The sequence below is a fragment of the Ptiloglossa arizonensis genome, chromosome 10 (genome assembly GCF_051014685.1).
Source record: "Ptiloglossa arizonensis isolate GNS036 chromosome 10, iyPtiAriz1_principal, whole genome shotgun sequence".
Classification (NCBI taxonomy): domain Eukaryota; kingdom Metazoa; phylum Arthropoda; class Insecta; order Hymenoptera; family Colletidae; genus Ptiloglossa; species Ptiloglossa arizonensis.
The window spans coordinates 7,829,401-7,842,132 of record NC_135057.1 but is presented as its reverse complement, the minus strand read 5'-3'; the positions used below and the strand labels follow the sequence as shown (position 1 = coordinate 7,842,132).

At 40.3% G+C, this 12,732-nt stretch overlaps 1 protein-coding gene and 1 long non-coding RNA gene across 7 annotated transcripts in view; both read left to right on the top strand.

The window, feature by feature from the left end:
• Nucleotides 1–3,148, top strand: part of LOC143151867 (uncharacterized) — a 119,599-nt gene extending 116,451 nt beyond the window's left edge. The window contains exon 2 of one of the 2 annotated variants that reach the window (XR_012993449.1): nucleotides 2,647–3,148. This is a non-coding gene — a long non-coding RNA (uncharacterized LOC143151867). Of the gene's footprint in view, nucleotides 1–2,509 lie in introns of both variants that reach the window. The other variant, XR_012993448.1, reaches the window with a different exon arrangement.
• Nucleotides 1–12,732, top strand: part of LOC143151865 (dystrophin, isoforms A/C/F/G/H) — a 741,778-nt gene that overhangs the window by 573,889 nt on the left and 155,157 nt on the right. The gene's annotated exons all lie outside the window — the stretch shown is intronic.

The following is a 12,732-nucleotide window of genomic DNA, read 5'->3' as shown; positions in this document are numbered from 1 at the left end:
ACAAAGTGGAGTACATTCCCCTTTATCGAACCGCTTCGTTCAATCCCCATGAGAAAACGTGGCTAGTTTCTCTCCGAGGAATTTAATTTCCCGTAACAAAGAGCGCGACACGATCGTCCCGTATATTCCACGGGAACTTCCCCCTTAAAGTTATCAAAATTTCTCAATACTTGGAATCCAATAAAATTTGTAACTTCGATATAAAACATCGACCGCGTTAAATTTCCTGCGGGCTCGCGCAAACACGTGCACCTCGTGATGAAAGATCTTCGTTACTCGCCCATTCAACCTCCTCCCGGTCTAAGAGGGTAATCTTTCTTCGTGGAATTTGATTTCCCGTAACAATGAATCCGACGTACTTCTTCCTCGTTCGATGGAACTTCCATAAAGCGATCGTTTTTACGGTACCCGTAGAATCCAATATCGGTACACCGCGTTTCATCCCCTTGACTTAAACATTTGTCACGGTTTCCAAGACTTTAAAAACTCGATCGGTGCACCGCGCGTTAGACAAAGTCGTTCTTTGGTCGAGAACTTCCAACGATCGATGTCTCGCCCTCGCGTAACCTTACGTTCAAACAAAGTACCTAACGTGTACTTACTAATTGCCACGGAAAGCGACAGACCCGAGCAAAGTGCTACAAGTGTTGACGAACTCCGTCGTGATAAGAAATTCCATCAAAGGGGCCAATGTCCCGTGTAAATTTACCGAATGCAACCCTCAAATTCATTAAACGTGCAAATTTGCGTTACACGGACTTCTCGCGTTATCTCGGGTATCGCTTTCCCTCTCGCACTCTCGTGCCATTACAACCCCAGTCCAGCCCCAAAATACACACCTACCCTCGTGAGGAGAGTAAAAACACCCTCTTTGTGGAGTGAAGTCTCTCTGTAAGCAAAAGTCTCGAGGTTGAAACGATACGTATCGAGAACAGAGGACATCTTTTTTCTTCGCTGACAGCTTCGAATTTGGAAAAGGACAATGAGTAAATAGAAATAGTGTGTGCAGAAATAGAAGGTGAGACTCGTACTGATTCGATTGTAAAACTTTTTCATTATTTGTTATTCTTCGACGAAAAATTTAGTATCGTATTTTTATAACTCTTTTCGAATAAAATATGACACTATTCTAAACACAATGTAGTTTGTGTTTTTCAAATTATTCGATAATTAAATATTATATTATCTTCGCAATATCATTGCGTTTAGTATCATTATAATAAAAAAAAGTGTCAGAAATATGACACTGAAATTTTCATTGAAAAATAATTGATCATCAGTAAGAAAACTTTACTATCGTATTAGTGCATACGTATTGCTTCACCCTCGTGTACCTGCACCGACTTTATTCTTCTCCGGTGTCTGCTTGACGTTTGTTTACGTTTCCATAGAAGGTAGAGTCGACTCTTAGAGGGAAAAATTCCTTTCTCTGACCCTATTCAAGTAACAGTATACATAACTTCCCTTCTCTTTAAGTAAGATTAAACATATCTTAGTCCCCCTCGCACAAACATTCGATAGTGGATCGGATTACACCACACGAGCTCCAAGGGGATATTCCCCTAGTATTAGTGGAGCAAAAATTTTACTCGAAGAGTGGAAATCTTTTTCACGTATATATAGAGACTTTATTGTAGTGAGAAAACAATTCAAGCCCCTCTCCCTCCCCCCGCGTAATGATTCTCCCCCGAAGCGAAATTATTTCGCGGCAATTCGAGCGACGCGGTGGAATATTTCAACGGGAGACTCGCTATTGGTCGCCAGAGAGAAATTACCGCTCTTGGGCCCGTGGGGGTCCACAGGGGCCCCCCTCGTTCCATTTCGTGCGCTCATTAGCCGACGCGTGTTTAAAATGCTCTTTGCCGCGGTTAATCGCGACACGTGCCCGTGCATTTTTACCGCTCACGGTCGGCCGTGCGAAATCCGGTGCACGTGTCGCGTGACAACCCCCATAAACCCCCCTCAACACCCCAACCCCCTCTTAACACCCGACCTTGCGCGTGTATACGCACAGCGCATCGTTAAGGGGACAGATTCGTTTAGAACGTTAAAACGAAAGTGATTTTCGGCATTTTTTTTCTTACGCAAAACCTCGATGAAACTTTTCGTCATTTTCCCTATACATTCTTCAACATTTCGAGATACAAATCTATTTTTTTCGTTACAATTTATCGCCTTTTCGCGAAGCAATAAATATTACTCACCATGGACCTTTCTAGCTATTTTTGACTATCTAGGTACGGTGTCTAGTATTTTTTCACGTTGATCTGGAACAAACAATCAAACCAGAGTTCGTTTCCGCGATAGAATTGCACGAACTTGAATCGTATTAAAAAAATCTAAAATTAACAATAAAATTGTTCGATGTTTCGATCTAGCTCTACACAAAGATACACTAGACTGCGCTCTGCCGACAGGAATGTCGACGAAGACTAACGTTTATTACTTCGCGAAAAGTCCATCAATTGTAACGAAAAAAAAGTAAAATTTACATCTTGGAACGTTGCAGAATACATAAACGGAAGATGTCGGAAAATTGTCAAGGAAGTACGTTAGAAAAAAACAATCAAAAATCACTCTCGTTTCAACGTTCCTTTACCCGAGTCTCTCCCCTTAACGGGTGATCGATGATTCACGCGTGTACAGCTACGATCACGTTGGAAAGGATACACGGTTAATCGCGCCAGGAGGAGGAGGAGTTGGGGGGGAGGCGTGAGAAGGCGTGTGCGTGCAAACGGGTACCACGAAGGACGGAAATGCCACGCGCCGTGACGTCGAAGGGCAGAGGACGCGCGAGTGGTGCGGACAGAGGCGGAAGTGCGCGCGTGTGGACGACGAAAACGACCAAGACGAAGACGAAAACGAAGACGACGACGACGACGACGACGACGACGAGGACGAGGACGTCGAGCGTCGAAGCGTCGAAAGCGGTAAACAGGTAAATCGTGACGCGCGTGGACTGCGACTCGGGGCGCTCGTGGTGGTACCGCGGGGGGGTGATGAGGGAACTCACGCGTACGTAATTACGGTGGATTATCGTGAAAGTGTACGCAAGGGGGGCACCTGGCCCGGGGGGCGTGCCACCCTACAGGGGAATCCCCCTCGGGGGGTACGTGCCCGAAGAAGACCGGACGACGCACGGTACATCTACATATCCTACATGCTGCTGGCGGAGCTTCATCTCTTCGAACAGGTAAACATATACAGTTCGCGGCTCGAAAGAATGCATTTGTCTTTTTTTCTTTTTTTTTTTGCCCCGTGATATTTACAATCGTTCACGAGGGAGTTTTCAGCAATTTATCGACGTTGATTATCTAACACTGGTGGTGATTATTATGAAATGAATAAAGCTCTGTGTATCGAATGAGGTAGTAGTAGGAACGAAACATTAACAAAGCACACTATTAACACTTTGCGGAAGGAACCATACTAATCTTGTACTTTATTAAATTATGTAGTATACACTTTCTATATTTTCATTATCACAGATCTGTAGCATCCCTGGTACAAGTATTACGTGTTTTGAGTATTTGTACTAGGTTGTTTAGTAAGTTTTGTCGTTTCTTCCATTGGAAAAAAATACTATTAAGCTTCAACTTTGAACAACTATAAATATACGAATGTGTCGACAAATCTACATGAAACTTCACACAGGTTTATCGAATCATCTTTAGAAAAATAAAACGACTAACCTAATTGCTCCATTTCTTCTTTTGTTTACGACAAAACTTATTAAACGAGCTATTATATGGCGACTAGATGACGATTTTGAGTGGTTGAGTGAGAAAGGAGGAAAACGGATAAATAAAAATAAGAATAATAAAACTAGAAGCTCTACAAAAAATGGCACGGAGAGTATGATCATTGATAGTATAAAAGTTGTAGGTAAAATTGCTATAGCGTTCACGGTAAGCAATTGGGAATTATTTCAACCTAGACTCTTTTTTATGGTAATGAAAGTAAATTTCATTTATATGTGAAACGATAGTGTGAACTCTTATAAATAATATTTAAAATGTCTGTAGGCAAGTGTTACATATGTATGACCAATAGATTCTCTCGAAATACACTTTTTGGTATCAATTCGATAACTTCGAAAATTTTCTATATTTTTTCACGAATTTCAGCGCACACGTGGCTGATAAGATTATCTTCGACCTGTCGAGTCATTTTTTTCAATTTTTCCTTGTTTCAGATTTTTATACGCTAACAAAGAAGCGACTTTTTACGCGAAATGTCACGTTTTCCTTTAAAAACGTAAATTCGTCAGTTGTTCGAAATTTAAAAATCGACCTGCAACAAACGCAATTGATAGTCAATACGATAAAATTTAATAAAATTCTATCCATTTTTACGTCGGTCCGCTGTGGAAAACTGAATCATCCAGACAGTGCTATGTTCGTACTGCACGTACATACGCGTGAAATTTAATTTGTTGGCCATATTTGCTTATACGATGCAAGTTCAACAATTTTTTAAAATAATCTACGATCTGTCCTTTTTCTTCCAAAAAATAATCAAATCGATCCATCGAACAGGTTTTCCTGTATAAATTCTCCGAGAAATTCTTATCTCGAATACGAACAAAATTTACTCCTTATATTTAATTTATTTCAATAAATGACGAGTAAAACCAAAGCATAGCGATTTATATCGCTATGTTTATTACTATATAAATCTTCTGACAAACGAGCAATCCAACGAACAGATTATTATTTATTGAATACATATTTTTACATTTTGAATTCCCATACGTATTCACGACAAATGTGTACCAATAATATTCTGTCAAGAGTTCTGCGATATTTAGAGATTCGGATAATTTACCAATCAAACGAACAAAGCGTTCTTTAATAATTACTCCATATCGGTTCGAGAACGAGTCCAATACTCTGTCCATAAAATAAAACTCGCGTGTTAACGAGTGTACGAAACTATTTATCAAAAAATTGTAAGCATTTTCTCCTCAGCCGAGTAATCGTCCAACTGGATTGTAAAAAATGTTTGAAAAGCTACGTTCCGGTATGGAATTTCGGAATATTCTCGAACGCGTTCGCGGCCGAGCTAATAAACGGGAACAACGAATTTACATTTCGACGGGGAATTATTTGCAACGACTCGATTCAAATTTCCACCGGCGTAATTGAAGGATCGACTGTTTTATTTCGCCACACGTTCCCGTAGACGAGTACCTACCTCCACGTCGACGCGTACCTTTGGACCGGTAATCGCCCAGGCAATTAAGAGAAAAACATTCCCCCCCGATGCGTCTCGTTTACAACCGCGCGAAAAAACCAGTTCAGCGTATTTTTAAAAACCCGCGTATTCAGTTATTTCCCCCGCGTGGCGTCCCGTCGGCAATTAAACGAAATAACTATGAATCGTTGGAGAAATTGGAACACGGGAACTCAAATAGATTAACGAGCAACGCCACGGAGAAGCGCGATTCGAAACTAATTTTATTCCCGGACTTTAATCCGGACTTTCGTTACGTAATTGAGAATCTCTCGAAATCCCGAAAAATTGTTCAACATTTTCCTACGAATCGTGAACCACCTCTCCCCTCTCTCTCTCTATCTCTCTCTGTGACGTGACAAACTGTTAAGGAGCCCGATGGTTCCGAGTGAATCCCTTTCGGCTCGTATCTTCCATAGATCACGTAAATTCGCCAGCTTTGTCCCCTCGAGGGAACGAGTCTGAGGGAAAGGCAGCGAAGCGGAATCGTCGTGAAACCTCGGTATACCAACGGGTAATCGGCAATTCCTCATTAGAAATCCTCGACGGCGTGCACGTCACCGGCTGCGCAACCACGTAAGTGTCAGACATTGATTAAGCTCGGTGCACCGCCGATTAAATACGTCACGTGGAACAGCGAACGGTTCGAAAGACGAAGCCCCTTGAATTATGCCGACCGTTTCGACGAAGGAACGTCCCTCCGTGTGCTCTAAAATATCCGGTCCTCTTGTTGAAATCGATTCGTCGGTCGACTGGATAGAATCGGAGCGAAGGAGAATTTCGACTAACGATACTCGACGTTGGTGCTCGATTTCGGAACTTTTGTATCAGGAGAACATGATGTGCGAGGAAATGGCACGATTTTGCGGATTCTTAGAAATGACGTCAAATGCCAAGAATTTCCGCGAACTGAAATTTTGTGGGAATTTCGAACGAATTTCTGAACTTTTGCCGAAGTTATCGTCGATTTCGAGACTTTGGTATTAGGAGAGCATTGTCTCAAATGTACTATTGGACAACAAACTAATGAACTAATGAACAATTATTACTTTCCACGTTTTGAAACTTTGAGATACATCTCTTTACCTCGAAGCTCGATCAAAATTAATTGCTATAGGCGAATCAGTCACTTGTAATGCATAAATAAGATGCATATTGTAACACAAATATTGGGAACATGTGTAAATGTTAATAATAATCGCGTAAAGGAACAAACAATCACTGGAATCATTCGCCTTTACAGATTTCGGAATAACTTGATGTTTATTCATCACGATAAATAACAACTGTCATAGGACCATACTTTAAACAATTATTAATAATCATCTGGTATAAATAATGGCTTAAAATATCATTTCCTTGAAATATTCTCTGTTCGCGATGAAATTTTTCATTCATCTACAACCGACATTGTCAAGGCTACACGTATCGATTCACAAGTGTTTATCACGAAGATTTTTCTATCTAAAAAAGCGATTAATTGAATTTCGGCGCATTCAAGTAAAAAATGCAACTTCTACGCGTATTGTGTAAATTATAAGAATAAAATAAATGTTAAATTAATGTACCAAATAGATAATTATTACTTTGCATGCTTTAAAACTTTACGAAACACTTTTTACGTCGAATCTCGAACAAAATCAATTTATATAAGTTACATAAACATTTATAATGCATAAACAAGATGCACATTCTTCGATTAATATTAAGAACATGCATAAATGTTAGTAACAATCTCGGAAATGAACAAACACTCATAGAAAACCGTTCGCCTTTGTAGATTTCTCAATATCTCGATGTTTATTTATCATAATTATTAACAATCATCGTAGGACCATAGTTTAAACAACTATTAACAATGTCCTAGTATAAATAATAGCTTAAAAGCCACCAATTTCTTGAAATATCCGCTTAAATCGTACAACTAAAATCGAAGTAATGGTAAGTCACCTTCTTCTCGAGGGTATAAATAGAACCGCCGGCTGCCGAAAATTTCATTCGCCCGGGAGCCTCCGCGGCGGACGGAGCTCCTCCCCTGGGGGATCTGGACCCTCAGGGCGAGGGTGGCCCGACGCGGAGAAGGGCGGAAACGCCTCGGACCCGCGTCGGGCTCGCGAAGGACCCGTGGCGGATGGAGTCCTCCTCTGGGGGACCTGGACCCTGCGGGCCAGGGAGGCCCAACGAGGAGAAGGGCGGAACCGCCGCGTATCCGCGCAGGACCCGCGGCGGACGGAGCTTCTCCTCTGGGGGACCTCGAACCTCCGGGTCAGGGTCGCCCGACGCGGAGAGGGACTGAACCGCGGCCTACTCGCGGAGGACCAGGGGCCGATCTGCGCATTTTTTCGAAAATTCTCAGAAATGACGTCATTTTCGCGAAATTCCCAAAATTCTCATAAATGACGTCATTTCCAAGAAGTGGCACGATAGGAATACCTCCTCGCACTTCATGTTCTCCTGATACCAAAGTCTCGAAACTCCTTTAAAATTCGCGCCTAGAGGAAATTCTCAGAAATGACGTCATTTCCAAGAAGTGGCACGATAGGAATACCTCCTCGCACTTCATGTTCTCCTGATACCAAAGTCTCGAAACTCCTTTAAAATTCGCGCCTAGAGGAAATTCTTGGAAATGACGTCATTTCCAAGAAGTGGCACGATTGGAATACCTCCTCGCACTTCATGTTCTCCTGATACCAAACTCTCGAAAACGGTGAAAAATTTTTGCCAACGTACAGAAATTTTATAAAATTTTTGTCCGAAATTCAGACTTTAGTATCAGGAGAACATGATGTGCGAGGAGGTATTCCTATCGTGCCACTTCTTGGAAATGACGTCATTTCTGAGAATTTCCTCTGGGCGCGAATTTTAAACGAGTTTCTGTACTTTAACTAGAATTTTTCACGGTTTTCGAGACTTTGGTATCAGGAGAACATGAAGTGCGAGGAGGTATTCCAATCGTGCCACTTCTTGGAAATGACGTCATTTCTGAGAATTTCCTCTGGGCGCGAATTTTAAACGAGTTTCTGTACTTTAACTAGAATTTTTCACGGTTTTCGAGACTTTGGTATCAGGAGAACATGAAGTGCGAGGAGGTATTCCTATCGTGCCACTTCTTGGAAATGACGTCATTTCTGAGAATTTCCTCTAGGCGCGAATTTTAAAGGAGTTTCGAGACTTTGGTATCAGGAGAACATGAAGTGCGAGGAGGTATTCCTATCGTGCCACTTCTTGGAAATGACGTCATTTCTGAGAATTTTCGGAATTTCGCGAAAATGACGTAATTTCTGAGAATTTTCGAAAAAAATGCGCAGATCGGCCCCTGATCCTCCGCGAGTAGGCCGCGGTTCAGTCCCTCTCCGCGTCGGGCGACCCTGACCCGGAGGTTCGAGGTCCCCCAGAGGAGAAGCTCCGTCCGCCGCGGGTCCTGCGCGGATACGCGGCGGTTCCGCCCTTCTCCTCGTTGGGCCTCCCTGGCCCGGAGGGTCCAGGTCCCCCAGAGGAGGACTCCATCCGCCACGGGTCCTCCGCGAGCCCGACGCGGGTCCGAGGCGTTTCCGCCCTTCTCCGCGTCGGGCCACCCTCGCCCTGAGGGTCCAGATCCCCCAGGGGAGGAGCTCCGTCCGCCGCGGAGGCTCCCGGGCGAATGAAATTTTCGGCAGCCGGCGGTTCTATTTATACCCTCGAGAAGAAGGTGACTTACCATTACTTCGATTTTAGTTGTACGATTTAAGCGGATATTTCAAGAAATTGGTGGCTTTTAAGCTATTATTTATACTAGGACATTGTTAATAGTTGTTTAAACTATGGTCCTACGATGATTGTTAATAATTATGATAAATAAACATCGAGATATTGAGAAATCTACAAAGGCGAACGGTTTTCGGTGAGTGTTTGTTCATTTCCGAGATTGTTACTAACATTTATGTATGTTCTTAATATTAATGAAGAATGTGCATCTTGTTTATGCATTACAAATGATTAAGTAACTTATGGAAATTGATTTTGATCGAGATTCGAAGTAAAAATTGTTTCGTAAAGTTTTAAAGCATGGAAAGTAATAATTATCTATTTGGTACATTAATTTAACATTTAATTTATTCTTATAATTTACACAATACGTGTAGAAGTTGCATTTTTTACTTGAAAGCCCTGAAATTCAATTAATCGCTTTTTTAGATAGAAAAATCTTCGTGATAAACACTTGTGAATCGATAATCGATACGTGTAGCCTTGACAATGTCGGTTGTAGATCAATGGAAAATTCCATCGCGAACAGAGAATATTTCAAGGAAATGATATTTTAAGCCATTATTTATACCAGATGATTATTAATAATTGTTTAAGGTATGGTCCTATGACAGTTGTTATTTATCGTGATGAATAGACATCAAGTTATTCCGAAATCTGTAAAGGCGAATGATTCCAGTGATTGTTTGTTCCTTTACGCGATTATTATTAACATTTACACATGCTCCCAATATTTGTGTTACAATATGCATCTTATTTATGCATTACAAGTGATTGATTCGCCTATAGCAATTAATTTTGATCGAGCTTCGAGGTAAAGAGATATATCTCAAAGTTTCAAAACGTGGAAAGTAATAATTGTCCATTAGTTATATCAATTGAACAATTGATTATTACTTATAGAATCAGCGAAATTTCAGTTCGCGAAAATTCTTGCAATTTGACGTTATTTCTAAGAATCTGCAAAATTGTGCCACCTTCTGAGTTTTCCTGTTCTCCTGATACTCGTGGTCCAAAATTTGACAAGAATCCCAGCGAAAGTTTGAAAATTTTAATTCGCGCAATCTTAGAATGATTACGTCGTTTCCAAGATATCCGGATGTCAAGGGAAATAGGAATAAAATTTATTTAAATAAATAAGACATATTTTGTTTTATTTCAATGAACTTAATTTTTACTTAAATCTCTTTTCTCATTAGCAGTAATCTAATCTCGTGTAGACTTAACACGATTCATGAAATACACACTACATTGTGGTAATATCTGTAGTTCGCGTAACTGTATTACGTTAGGTGTGGGTTTTGTCTGGGTTAGGTCGCATAACAATTGTGGGAACTGTAGCAGGAGTAGCAGGAGTACCAATTGCAGCAGTAGCAGAAATAGAAACAACAGCATTGACAGGTATAGCAGGTGTAGCAGTTGTAGGTGTAGCATATGTAGCAACAGTCATAATAGTATCGATAATATCTCTGGTAATAATCTTGCAGCTGTAACCAAAAAGAGATATGTATGTAATACTGCGTAAAGTAAGTATTCCGTTTTGGAACACAATACTAAATATACCAAATAACATTATAACGATCGCTTATATTTAATACTAAATTTTCCACACCAAAATTATTAAATCATATTGTCCAATTATAGTCATTTCTTTTCATTTATTCTATCTTTCGTTCGTCCATATGAATTATCCATTATATTACATCGAAAGAAGACCAAGCAAAAAACAAATCGTAAATAATACTTAAAGTGACCTTATCCTGTAACGAAGTATCTAGTCAAAATTTGATATAACAAGTCGACGTTGAGAATTAGAGAATAGTCAAGGACTCGGTTATCGAACGTGAATGGAGTCGGGAGTTAATATAACGCAATTGTAAAGCGTTTCAATCGGACAAGAATCGGTGGTCCGTGAGTAGGAATTACTTTTGGAAAATTTCGAATCGAGTTAATTCGGTTATCGAATATTCAAAAATATTCGTACGATTCGCGTGGCAGTATCTCGGCGGACGGCTCTGCTACGTGAATGGAATTTTATCGTGGGTGGATTGGAAACATTCGATTCGGAAGTGTCGTCGGTGAGATTTACAACCGTATCGACGAACAATGGGAACGTCGCACGGTGCTCGGTAAGAGTTCTAATTAACCAACAATGTCGTCGGTCCGTCGCGTTTCGGAGCAGCACAGCTCGTTACGTGCACGCGATGATAAATGAAACGGGCGGTATCATTCGCGAGCGGCGCGCAATCACGTTTTCCTTTGCCAATTACGTATACCGTGTGTTCGCAATATTATCGGGAACCATACCGTCGGGCAATAAAGCAGTCTCCGCCAAGAGACGTAATATTACGTCCTTAACGCGGCGAGGCAAGGCGACGAGACGCGTAATATGCCTCTTGCCGCGGGCGTAGCTGAACTTCGATTCGAGCGTAAGGATCCCGCAGCTTTAATTGCATCGGAACGCGCCACGAACACCCATGGAATTGATTTAATTACCGTTGTTTGCGCGTCCCGATGAGGATAATTGAAAACGACGTTTGCGTTTCGATAGCGTTCCTATTTTTCGTACGGTCTTATAAAACGTATTCTTCGTAGACTTTGAGCGAAGCTCGTCGCGGTGAAAAATTTTGGTAATGTACAGGGTACGTTGTTCATTTTTTCATCGTTTTATTTGGGAAAAAGAGAATAATTGAAAAGGTTGTTTGCGTTTCAATAGCGTTCGTGTTTTCCGTACGGCGTTACAAAAGATATTTTTCGCAAGCTGTGTGCGAATTTCATTTTCGGGAACGTTTGTTGTTCGTACACTAAGTTTTCCCAAAGTAGACCGTACGTTGTGTGGTCGAAACGTTCAAGTGTTCTCGTAAATGAATTAACGCTTTATATTGCTCGTATAATCAACTATTCGTGACATTATTGACATCAATTTTCAAACGGTAAAAAACATCGCGTGTTTGATACTTATTGAATTTCTTCCTCTTGATATTATATATAATAGAGAGAGAGAGAGAAAAAGCGTAACGACAAATTCAGTAGTAACGCATCGTGTCGTTTTATGTCATTTTATGTCATTTTCATTGACATTCAACGCAGAAAATATTAAACGTACAATAGCTGCATTTCGAAATAGTAGGTAGGTACCAGTTAATGTCAACTCTAAACGGAGACTGAATAGCTGCGTGCAATGTTACCTTTAATATACAATATTATATGTACGTGTTACGAAATGCTGAAAATCGAATTTACCATTTTAGGTCAGTTTATTATTTAGGTCAGCTCCAAGCATTACGATGCCACGTATCCGTTCGATATTTTATTGGATATTTATTTATTATCGATATTAATTCATTATCAAACATCGTTAAAATAGAGTTCGATAAACATTAATTATCGGTCTGTGAAAATTTAATGTTTAAAAACTACGACTGAAGTTTCACAATCTATTACTATATTAAACTTACTATTCTCGAATAACGATAAATTTTAATCTTTACTACTATATTACTCTTGCTACTCTCGAATAATAGAACTCACTATTTTTACTACTATATTACTCTTACTACTCTCGAATAATAAAACTCATAATTTTTATTACTATATTACTCTTGCTACTCTCGAATAGTAAAACTCGTAATTTTTATTGCTATATTACTCTTACTACTCTCCAATAATAGATCTCACAATTTTTACTACTACATTACTCTTACTACTCTCGAATAATAGAACTCATAATACAATTTTTACCACTATATTGTT